Raw genomic sequence first — 12,171 nt, forward strand, 5'->3', positions numbered from 1 at the left:
GGGGGGGGGGGGTTCTGACGTAGTGACCTCAGGTAAAGGTGGGAGGTGAGCCCAATAGATTCTGGGAATATGGTGGCTGTTGCCCTGGCAACAGGTATGTGAGACCCGCCCACGCGATGCCACAGGCTTTGGAGGCCCTGATGCTAACAACAATGGACTCCCACAGACAGTGCTGGGCCTTTTGGGTGCAGGGACCTAGGAGGAGGCAGGGAAACTGAGCTCCACCCGTGTTCCTACCACCAGGCTGTTCAAAACTAGGCCTCAGATTGTGTATCTGCAGAAACAATATGGGAGCTGAGGTGTCTGGCTTGAGGGACACGGCTGCAGGCTGTGATCCTTTAGCAAGCACTCCACTCCCCCAGCGCTGCTAAAATCAAGGGGGGCTACTGCCTGCCCTGTGGAATACAGAGACTGCAACCCAGGACTGTATTGTCTCGATTGATCCAAGTCATTCTTCCCCTTCTTAAGTTTGGGGTTGAGGGGGTGGAGACAACACTTCTGACCTATCACTGGTCAGAGCATCAGAAAATAGCGAACAAGGCCACAGTGCCACCCAGTGGACAAATAAAAAACAGCGTCCTTCCACCTAGAGGCGTAAAAAAAAAAAAAAACAGCTGTTAACCAGCTGTTAACCAGCTTGGTTAGAATCCTGAACTCACCCTACCTTCCAGAACGGAGGGTTGGGCTCTGTCTGTGGTGCTGACATTCTAGGATGCGTTCTGGACTGAAAGGGCTAGGGGGCGGGGGCGGGGAGTGGTGCATATGCCTTGGCCTTTATTAAAGGGTCCCCTCCCCAGTCTACTGAGGAATGGACAGGAGAGAAATAACATTGTCTTCAACCTACAGTATCATATGAATAGGTGAGAGAGATCTAAACGAGATCGTTGTTTAAAATGAATATCCTAGGCCTCAGATGACTCAGTGGAAGTATTTGCTTTGCAGGTGTGAGGATCAGAATCTGGATACCCAGCACCTATGAGAATTCTGTATGAACTTGGAAGTTCATAATTACATAAAGCTTGTAATCCCAGCACTTGGGATGGGGAGAGAGCAGATCCCCAGAGCAAGTTGGCGAGCTAGACCAGCCAATTCGGCAAACCTGAGGTCCAAGTGAGAGACCCTGCCTCAGTGAGTGAAATGGAGAGTAGCTGGAGAGAGCAGACACAGACCCGTGGTCTCCACACGCATGCACGCATAGACCATCACACCCGCACACAAGTGCACACACACATGTGAACATACACCATAAACATTCACACCCACACACGAGTGCACACACACATGTGAACATACACCACTCACATGAAAAGTACCCAAATGATTCCTTCTTCCTCTTTCTCCTTCCTCCCCACTTCCAGCCACCCACCCATCAACCATCCAGCACATTCTACAATGCTCAACTACTGTGTGGTGTTTTGAGCATCGTGCCAGGTGGTGAGTATGCCAAAGTCAGCAAAACCAGACACACACCCCACCTCATGGAATCCACCATCTGGTGGAAGGAGAAAGACATTAATCAAGGAAGTACAAGGATCACTACACACTCTCGGTCGAGATGAGTGTTAGAGTTCTCGAACTGGTTCACAGCCTCAAGTCACATACCTGGATGGGAGGGTGCTAATAAACTTGGCAACAGTAAAAGATTTCCTAGACGTTAAGTGTCCTCTGAATAATTAAAAATTCAAATTGTAGTGAATCAGAGGAATTTCCATTGGTGTTTACCAGCCTTGGCTCTGAGCACACAACATGTCACTTTGCACTGCGTGACGCCATGCAATGCTGCTGAATGCTGACTGAAATGCCTGGCTGAGATTCAAGACTACAGTATTTCACAAAGTGAAGGATTTTTATTGCACACACAGAGTTCTTGGCTCTTATAGAAACATAAGAGCATAATAATCGTGGAAAGTACTTTAGTATTTTCCTGCCACTATTCCTCAGCGTACAAGCATCAGGTTTGTATATCTTCTCCTCAGCGTACGAGCATCAGGTTTGTATATCTTCTCCTCAGCGTACGAGCATCAGGTTTGTATATCTTCTCCTCAGCATACAAGCATCAGGTTTGTATATCTTTGGATTGTACTGTGTTAGAATGTTTGATTTTAACAATTGCTATTTGAGAGGCCTGGTAAGATGGCTCAGTGCATAAAAGGCAGCTGTCCCCACACCTGGCATCCTGAGTTCAATCCCCAGGCTCCAGGCAGTGGAAAGTGAGAACTGACTCTCACATGCTGTTCTGACCTCTACTTATGGGGTGTGGCATGTGTGCTCCTGTGAGCACATCACATATGCACCCATATAAATAAATTAATTAAAATATAATTTGAGTTTTGCTGCTTAAGATGCCAAGTTTCATTTAAAAAAAAAAAAAAACGTTAACTGAAATTTGGCTTGGGTTTAGGACAGAATTTCCGAAAACTTCTGAAATGTACTAAAACATACTTCTGCCACTTTGTACTGAATGTTAATGCAAGGAGGTCTTCTCATCGGTGCAATTATGAAACTGAAATATCAACCAACTCTGAAAAATGCTGAAGATGCTGCATTCTGCAGTATCAGATACTCAGCCAAAATTAACAGGCATCCATCTCATCTGTGTCCACATTTGGTGTTTTTTGTTTTTTTTTTTTTTGTTTTTTAATAAACAGTGATTTTATATGCGTGTGTAAAAGAATTGCTTTAAAATAGATGTATAGTTATCAGCAAACATCTAATTCATATACTTATTTTATATACGTACATACCCAGGGTTACATGAAAATAAGGGTCCTGAGTGGAAATGGTCCAAGAAGCTGCACTGCAGAAGAGCAGCGAGTGATGCTGCCACGCCTCATCATGGGAACTCAGAAAAGACTGACTTGACACACATTAGTGTTTGGAGAGTGTTTGGAGGAGACAGCGAGTGCAGAGGCTCTGGGCAGTGGGGAGACAAGAACTAAGAAGAGGGAATAGAGAGGAGCATGGTGTTAATGGAAGCAGAAGGGAGGCTACAGGCACGTGAGTTTGCTAGCCATGTGAAGACTCTACTATTGCATCTAAGGAGCCAGGGAAGGTTGCTGATGTGTTTGCGCTGATGGGGAGTGAGGGTGGAGAGGAGAGTGAGGGATTATGGGGGACTTCTTGGATGTTTGATAGGGTGCAAGACTGGAATTGTTATGAAACTGGGGAAGAGTAGAAAAGGGACTAGGTTTGGAGTTGGGGGTATGTGAATGCAGATGGTTTGGAAATAACCAAGTGGATGTTAAGGTGTATGAATACACCTCCAGAGGACCTCCTGTCAGACAGCGTACATGTCAGTTTTGAGTCTCAACTCAGTATAAATGACAACTGGAGCCACCATAACAATGCCGAGGCTCTGGTGAATAGTGTAGACCGAGGGGTGGACCAGAGGCCATGTGTGTGACAGTAACGTATAGAGTAGCCTCAAGGTGCAGAGTTCAGGTCAGAAGCTGTGGGTGTGGGAAGGGGTGACCCGGATCTCACTGTTTTGTCCAGGGTCCGGTCACTAGAACTGCACTAGAATGGGATCCTCACAAATACAGAGACAGCAGAGGCCAGTGCTAGTGAGATGTCCCCAAAGCTGAGTGCTTGCTGTTCTTCCAGGTGACCCAAGCACATTGCCCAACATCCACATCAGATAGATCACAACCACCTGCAACTCCAGCTCCAGGGGATCCAGCAAGCACTACACACATAGTTCCCATAACCACTCACAGACTCATACATACACATACCTGCGCTTCTTAGGCTAGGATCCTTCCTTGGGTAGGAATGCAGTATTTGCCTAGTATACGAAAAGCCCTGGATTCCATTCCGAGCACTCCATGAAACCAGGCATGATGCTATATGCCCTTAGCCCTAGCACTTGGAATGTGGAAATAGAAAGTTCAGAAGTTCAAGGCCGTTCCTCAACAACATAGTGAGTTTCAGACCAGCCTGGAATACATGAATGCCTCTCATGGGCTGAACTTGAGTGTGGGAGGCAGCGCAGCAGCGGACTGAGGGGGGTGCTCTGTGCTGGCGTGCTTGGCTTGCTCGCTTGGGACCCGCCCTGCTCTCCAGTCCTCTGGCAACCATCTAGGGTGCAGTACCACACAGGAAGCACCAGAGTGGGTTCCTCAACTGAAGGTTTAAGAATGAGGATGCCCAGGGAACACGGAACAACTTCCTGCCCTACAGAGCCCTGTACCTATAGCCCTCTGAGTGGCAGCTAGGGTTTTCCATGTAACACCCTCCAGATTAATTACTTCTGAGTCTGTTGGTACCTGCCTCTCATCCCAACAATTGTAAGGCAGAGACAAGAGGATTGCAAGTTCAAGGACAGCCTGGACTACATAATGAAACACTGTCTTAAAGAGCAAAACAAAACCCAGGAGCCTCTCTCCTAAAACCCTCAGCCTCAAAAGCAAGAATACTAGCTAGATGGCAGTGTTGGCTACTCATGCCAATGCCAGCAGCGGCAGTGGAAGGGACGGCTTTCCTTGCTGGACAGAGATTCCCTTTGTAAGCCCAACCCCTGGAACCTCAGGCTACCAGGCTCAACCATTAGACTACTCTGGAGGCTGGGCTTGACCCTCAGAGGCACACAAGCAGCCAGGTCCCACCTGAGAAGCTTCCACAGCCAGGCCCCATGCTACAGACAAAAAAAAAAAATCCCCGAGTTTGCTTCAAGATCAAGCCACATAATTTCTCCAATCCCAGGCTACCCTGGAAAGATTCCCCATGCCACCCCACATCAGCAAGAAACCCTATTTAAACTCTGTCTTCTGCCCTGGCCTCTGCTGCTTCTCACCTGAGCAGAGGCAGCCACCCTCCTGTGCTTTTCCCCTCCGGATAAGTCTTTTGTATGAGGTTATTGTGCAGTGTGACTTTGTGATATTGCTTGACTGCGGGGATACCCTCCCCTTCGGCGCTGTAGCAGTTACAGGCAGTACAGGTCATGTTGTAGGCGAGCAATTGGTTGAGCAGTCGCCTCAGGCTAGCACAGCAGCAAGACGAGGATGCAGGATTTAGCGCAGCTTCTTCTACCCCATTTTTGTTGGTGCCTTCCAACTCTGCATGGAGGTCTTCTTTCCAGAGCCCCCCCCACAGCCCCACAGAGGTGGCCTTGCTTCCTGAAGCCTCATTCTTGTTTGCCCCAGAAGGGCTAACAGGAGCTACACCCTGGGTTCCTGCCATGGTCCTGTGAGTATAGCCAATAAATCCTTGGCCATGTGGCTTTCAGCAGGAAGTATCTTCTCTGAGTTCTGCAATGAGTATGGCATGGTATGGAATGGCATATGGTATGGTATAGTATGGTATGGAATGGTATATGGTACAGTATGGTATGGTATTAGTGTGGTACAGCATATGGTATGATATGTGGTATGGTATATGATATGATATGATATGATATGAATGATATGATATGATATATGGCATGGTATAAAATGGTATGACATGGTATGGTATGGTATGATATGTGGTATGGTATATGATATGATATGATATGATATGATATATGGCATGGTATGATATGGTATAAAATGGTATGACATGGTATGGAATGGTATATGGTATGGTATGGTATGGTATGGTTTGGTACACTGTGGTAGGAGAGCTGTCACCTACCTATCACACTTGTCTTGTGTTCTCTGTCCTTCACGGGGTCTACTCTTTTCTGATCTGAGCTAGAAAATACAGGCTCAGCCTCTGTGAACAACCTTCATTCTGGTACCAGGAAGATCTCTCTCCGTGCCATACGTTGTATCTTAAGGAAGCTGAACTCAACAGGGGAATCTCAGAAAGAAGCGGGGTTCGCTGAGAGCGCTGCTGAGGACTTGGGATGACTCTCATTCCCTATGAGTCTTTGGAAGGAGACAGGAGGATTGCCACTAAGTAGGACCAAGTGGGAACAGTGCATGCAACCCTGAATTCCACACACCCATAGCATCTGCAGGGCCTGATACTATAAAAGTAAAAATGTTGGTCCTGCACATCATGTGTCTCTTTACAGAAATTATAAATCGAGCTAGCAAACTGACCAGTGTAGTGTTAGCCTTGACAGACATACCTTAAAAACAACCTAACAGCTAATTTTCATTTTTCTCTTGGAATTCAGGCTCCCTGAATTCTGTGTTTAAATAGGGTAACAGAGGGAGGCCAGACCTTGGCTCACAACCACCCTCCTCTCATTGACTTGCTCATCCGTGTCTCTGCCCCAGAACCCCGGGTGTGTGTGCAAGCAGCGGCTCCAGTCCAAACATCTAAAAGCTGCCCACTCTCAACCCCACTGGCAGAGAGACAAAAGGTAGATATGAGAGGGCAATCAGAAAATATGGAATACAGGCACTAAATAATGGCCCATATAAAATTTTCATAATATTTGATGAAAGACAGGAAGTTATGACAGAACCTGGTGTCAGGGTCAACAAAGCGGAAGTCTTGATAGCAGTGTGTATTCCGTACTGAAAAACATGTGGCCAGGAATAACTGGACGGCATCTCCCAGAGGGTCCTGAATCTTCCCAGCGATGCTGAGCTTCACGTTGAGACTGAGACCAGAACGCAGGTCCACCCCTAGCCCATGGTTTCCCTAGTAGCTAAGCATTTTCCTTTATTTAAACTGACAAAACCAAGGAGCAAAATAGAAGGCTTCATGCATTCTATGTGGGAAGGGTGACTGTGGGACCTGCTGGACAGCTACTGGACATGCAAGACTAGCAAACAGAAGACAGAAAGGTACCTCCATGATCCTCATCTCTGAATATCACACTAACTAGGAGAAAGGCTTACACCCCCCTCTCAGCAGCTGCTAGCTTAGGGCCCCGCTCCTCACCGGAAGAGCAGGAAGAGAGGAGAGCCACGCTCCAGGGAGGTTCGTATCAGTATCAGGGTTCCCTCCCTTCCTTCCTCCCTCTTTTCTTCTTCCTTTCTCTTTCCTTCCCTTCTTCTCTCTCCCTCCCTCTCTTCAGTTTTTGATACAAGGTCTTACATTGCTTAGGCTGGTCTTGAACTTTCAAGAATCCCTCTGAGCCTGAAGTACTGGAATTACAGACAGTCATTACCACAGCCAGACCTTCCTAGTTTTTCCCCCATACTGTGTTCCCTTTTCTAACCCACTTGCTCCATCCCCTAACTATAGTTCAACATACCATTCGATATGGGGAAACAACAGTCTGCCATAGTCCAGAGCTTGTAATGATGGAAGGCATTTTATTCCTTGGCAGGAAGTCAAGACAGGAACCTGGAGCATAAACCATGGAGGAATACTGTTTACTGGCCTGCAGGGTTGTCTGTGGGGGCATTTTCTTGATCGATCATGAGTTTAGGTGAGCCCAGCTCACTGTGGATGGTGCTACCCCTAAGGAGATGGGCTGGGTAGATGGCCAGAGAGATGGCTCAGTGGTTACAAACAAAGGACATGAATTTGGTCCCTAGGACCCATATGAAGCAGCTCACAAACACCTGTAAGTCCAGCTCCAGGATGCCTGTGGCCTCCTGGGGATGCACACACACAGACACACACACAGACACAGACACAGACACACACACACACACACACACACACACACACACACACACACACACACACAATTAAAATGTAAAAGGCTAGTGCAGCCAGGTGGTGGTGGCACACGCCTTTAATCCCAGCACTTGGGAGGCAGAGGCAGGTGGATTTCTGAGTTCGAGGCCAGCCTGGTCTACAGAATGAGTTCCAGGACAGCCAGGGCTATACAGAGAGAAACTCTGTCTTGAAAAACCAAAAAAAAAAAAAAAAAAAAAAAAAAAAAAAGGAAAGAAAAAAGTAAGCATTATAAAACCCAAATGGGCAAATTAAAAAAAGAAAAAAGAAAAGAAAAAATGAAAAGGAACTATGAGAACTGGCCACGGATCTAGGTGCTTAAATGGAAACCCTGCACAGCTTTGCACTGAAATGTCATCTAATCTCAGAGCATATGCACAGAGACGTGGGCTTTTCCGCTCTCTGACATGAAGGAGCCTGCTCCCAGGAGCTGTCTCTCCGTCTGCTGCTCGGTGGGCTCTGCTCATCCTGACAGAGTTGATGGGAACGGGAAACTCGCCAGCTCCTCGTCATCGCCAGCAGATTTCTTAATTAGCTTGCTGATACTGTCAGTGTTTTGGAGCGGAGCCCTGCCTCTCTGCTATTTTTAGGGGCTTGTACTAGGGACCCACCTGCCATTTAGCTCTCCTGTCTTAATGAGTGACATGTATACGGATGCCTCGGATCAAATAGGAAAGGAACGCTGCCTGGTGAGGCATCCAGAAGAAGCTCTCCTTGTGCGGCTTTAGCATGCTGGCCCCGTCTCCTCTTCCCATCGCCAGGGTTTCAGAACAGCTCCTGGTCTTAAAGATAACCTCGGGGAAGAGGGCAAACCACCATTCTATGCCAGAGCGCCAAGCCCCAGTGTGGACTGGCTAACTTTGCGGTAGTCTCAGGTCCTACACAGCATCCATGTCCCTGGCCTGTCATCTGGTGAGTGGATCCCATTGGCACAAGATTTCACAATGGGAACATGTGAGATCAGGGAGGAAGTTCCAAAATTCAGAACTTGTGAAGTCACCTCCTCTTAACACCTCATGTCACAGCACAGAAACAGCAGCCCAGAGGAGCAAGGGAACTGTTTTTCAAATTAACTCTTAACTGATTCTTTGTGAATTTCACATCATGCACCCCGATCCCACAAACCTCCCTGTTCCTTTGCAGCCTCCCTCCCTGCATTGCAACCTCCCCCCCACCAAAAAAATAAATAAAAATAAAGATTTTAAAAAAGAACCCAAATAAAAAACCAAAAACTCGTTATGGAAGCTGCGGTGTGCCCGCCGTATACCTGCCGTATACCCTTTGCTCGCACCTCTGTGCTTGCAAACGTTCACTGCAATGAGTCATTTGTCTGGTCTGAGGCCTCCGGCTTCTGCTCCACTATCCACACTGGATCCTCATGGGACTCCTCTCAAATATCTTACTGTTGCCAGATAACTGTTAACTTATGCAGTAGTCACATGGGTGGTGAGAAGTCGCCAGAAGCCCTAATAGAGCAGGATCCAGGTCTACTCACACCCGGTGAATCACGTCAACAACATGTCAGAGTTCCTGTCAGCAAAGAAGTTAGGGAGGTGGGAATGCTCTTAAGATTTGAGAGCTCAGTCTTCACTGGCTGGTCTATCTCTACAGTTGCCTGTAGTGGTAAACAGTTAATATCAATTGGGGGTTTCTACCCTGCCTTTGATCATTCAGTTCCCAGATAAAAGACAGAAAACCTTTATAACAAGCCTCCAACAGCACCAGAGCCGGGCAGACATCTACCCTTTAAGCTGTTAGTATCTACTTCCCTATCAATAACCCCAAGTTATAACTTGTGGTGTTCTTCCTGGGCTGCTTTTACTCCAATTGGCCAGCCTTCAAAGCCATGTCTTCATGATTCACCTGCCCCATGGCATCTTCTCCCTCTTTCTTCCTTGTGGTCTCTGCTTCAAACCCCAAGCTCTGGAACCTAAGCCCCGCCTAATTAGAGGCTGCCCAATTAGAGGCTGTAGGTATCTTTATTAACCAGTCAAGGATAACTTGGGGGGCAAGGTTACATAGCATCATTTGGTGTACTGAGGATCCCCTCATCCTGGGGGGAGCAAGACCTTGTAAAGACCAGTATTTAGCATTACAACACATAGCAACAGGTGCCATTCAGTTCTTTTAAATATTCAAGGGAATCTGGTTACAGCATTATTCATGATCGTGAAACTATATGAGACAAAGAGAATGCTTATTGTCCTGGTTTGTTATTGTCAGCTTGACACAACCCAGAGTCCCTGGAAAGACAGACCCTCAGCTGAAGACCTGCCTTCATCAGCATCGCTGTGAGACACCTTACTTTTTTATTGCTAATTAAGGTAGGGTAGAGTCCACGGTGGACAGTACTACCCCTGGTCAGGTGGGCCTGGGATGTGTTAGAAAGCTAAGGGAGCGCTGGCCAGGGAGCCAGCCAAAGATGAGCCAGGCAAGCAGCGTCTTCCGCTTCTGCTCCAGGCTCCTGCCTTGAGTTCCTGTCCTGCCTACCTTCAGTGATGGACTGTGACTTGGAAATATAAGATGAAATAAACCTGTTCCTCTCCTTTATTTGTGTATGGGTGTTTTATCACTGCAACCGAAGGAAACTGTTAACTTATAACTAGAAAATGGCTGAGTGGCTCTAGTATTTAAACACTACTGCAATAGAAGACAAATTTTAAAAAATATTGCAACAAATTGAATGAAGAAGGGGGCAAGAGAATTCAGCCAGTCTCTACTAACCCAGATATTACAGAAAGTAACAAAAATGCAGAAAGCACTGGATAGCACAGTATGTATGCCCCCCCTCACTCCCCCCATACACAGATAGACACACAGACATGCTTCAGTTCCCAGGACCAAAGAGGAAAACACCACTCTCCACTGAAACTTGATCTTAAAAATACAGGTATTTCCCACTAAACAGGCTAACTGTATTAACATGCTTGAACAATATGAGCTTATTATTGTTTCTGTAAATAAATGAACACCTTAATATCCCATTAACAGTTTCATTGAATGATAGTCACAGAAAACTATACATTCAGTTAGGAAGAAAATTTTAGATACCCCAAGAAGAAAAAATGGTCATTAATCAAAATAATATGATTACATATGTTGATAACATTTAAGAAAATGCCACTCTGATAAGTTACTTACAAAGCAACTGAAGAGAGAAAGGTTTATTTAGCTGGTATGTGAAGGTAAAGCTCAGTGGCTTTTCTTACAGTCAAGGAGGGAGTGGTACGCCGCAGTAAGGAGTTCCCAGTGTGGTGGTTTGAATGAGGTTGATCCCTATAGGCTCACAAGGTTGAATACTTGCTCCCATTCAATGGAACTCTTTGGGAAGGATTGGGAAGTTTGGCCTTGTTGGAGGAGGTGAGTCATCAAAAGAGGGCTTTGAGATTTCGAATGGCATGCCATTCTCAGAACACACACTCTCTTTCTCTCTCTCTCTCCCCTCTCCCTATTTCCTCTCCTTCCTCTCCCTCTCTCTCTGCCCCTCCTCTCTGTTTTCTGTTTGTGGATTAGGATGTGAGCTTTTAGATGATGCTCCAGTATCATGCCCACCTGCTGCTACCCTCTCCACCATGACAGTCATAAACTCTAACTCTCTCAAACTATAAGCCCTAAATAAACTCTCCTACAAGTTGCCACAGCAAAAGAGAGGTAACTAAGATGCCACCTCGATTAAAATAAGATAGCTCCCCACAGGTATAGGGGTGGTCCTGCCAAAGGATCCTGGATTTTGTTAGGAGTTTTACTGACAAATAGCATTAACCATCACAGACACAGACTTAGAACTGTAAAATAAAAGAAAAATAATCAAAACCATGTATTGGTGACATTTTATCATTAGAATGTGGAAGTAATGGCTTTTTAGAATTTTTGAGAGCTATATTTTTTCTGTTTTCCATAATGCACAGTTCTGACATGAGATGAATGAGCATTCATCTCTCTTGCCCAGGAAGTATCCTAACTCTAATCGCAGTGCCACGCAGTTACTGAGCTTTAGTTTTCATTCACAGAACCTGACTTATGGAAAGAACTGCTTCCTCTTCTGAGAGACTTGGTCAAAGCTGATTATGATTGTGTCATTAAGGAGTTCCTGGGTGACTGAAAAGCTACTATCTGAATATCTTTGGAAATAGATGGAATGCTGTTGCCTTGGTGACATTTTTGTAGAGCCCAGCCTACCCAGAAAATACTGTGTGCATTAGGTCCATCCACACCGTGACAACATTAAACACTAGTGTAGCCTCCAGGTCCAGCAATGTAATAATGTATACGACGTTTCTGAAACCTTACTGCTTGACTCCCCTAACAGTAACAATAACCTTCTTCAAGAAGTAACATTGGCACTGCTTGATCATCTCTCCCTCTTACTACTGGCGTTGTGACATGTAAAGTTTTCTTTAAACCTTTCTTTAAGATTAAATGTTTCTATGTATGAAACAAGACTTTATGTATTCCTTTGTACCGTGCCCCCTTCTCAGCCACACACAGCACAGCACAGCACAGCACTGTTGTTAAGGGGCTGGCGAGATGGCTCAGTGGGTAAAAGCACTGACTGCCCTTCCGAAGGTCCTGAGTTCAAATCCCAGCAACCACATGGTGGCTCACAAC

The 12,171-nt window shown here is 46.1% G+C and overlaps 1 long non-coding RNA gene across 1 annotated transcript; it reads left to right on the forward strand.

The window, feature by feature from the left end:
- The first annotated feature begins 763 nt into the window (after nt 1–763).
- Nucleotides 764–1,643, forward strand: LOC116098050. Its single transcript, XR_004121681.1, has 3 exons — nt 764–860; nt 943–1,128; nt 1,359–1,643. It is a non-coding gene; the product is annotated as an uncharacterized LOC116098050 (long non-coding RNA).
- Nucleotides 1,644–12,171: the final 10,528 nt, after the last annotated feature.

The sequence above is a fragment of the Mastomys coucha genome, unplaced genomic scaffold (assembly GCF_008632895.1).
Source record: "Mastomys coucha isolate ucsf_1 unplaced genomic scaffold, UCSF_Mcou_1 pScaffold20, whole genome shotgun sequence".
Classification (NCBI taxonomy): domain Eukaryota; kingdom Metazoa; phylum Chordata; class Mammalia; order Rodentia; family Muridae; genus Mastomys; species Mastomys coucha.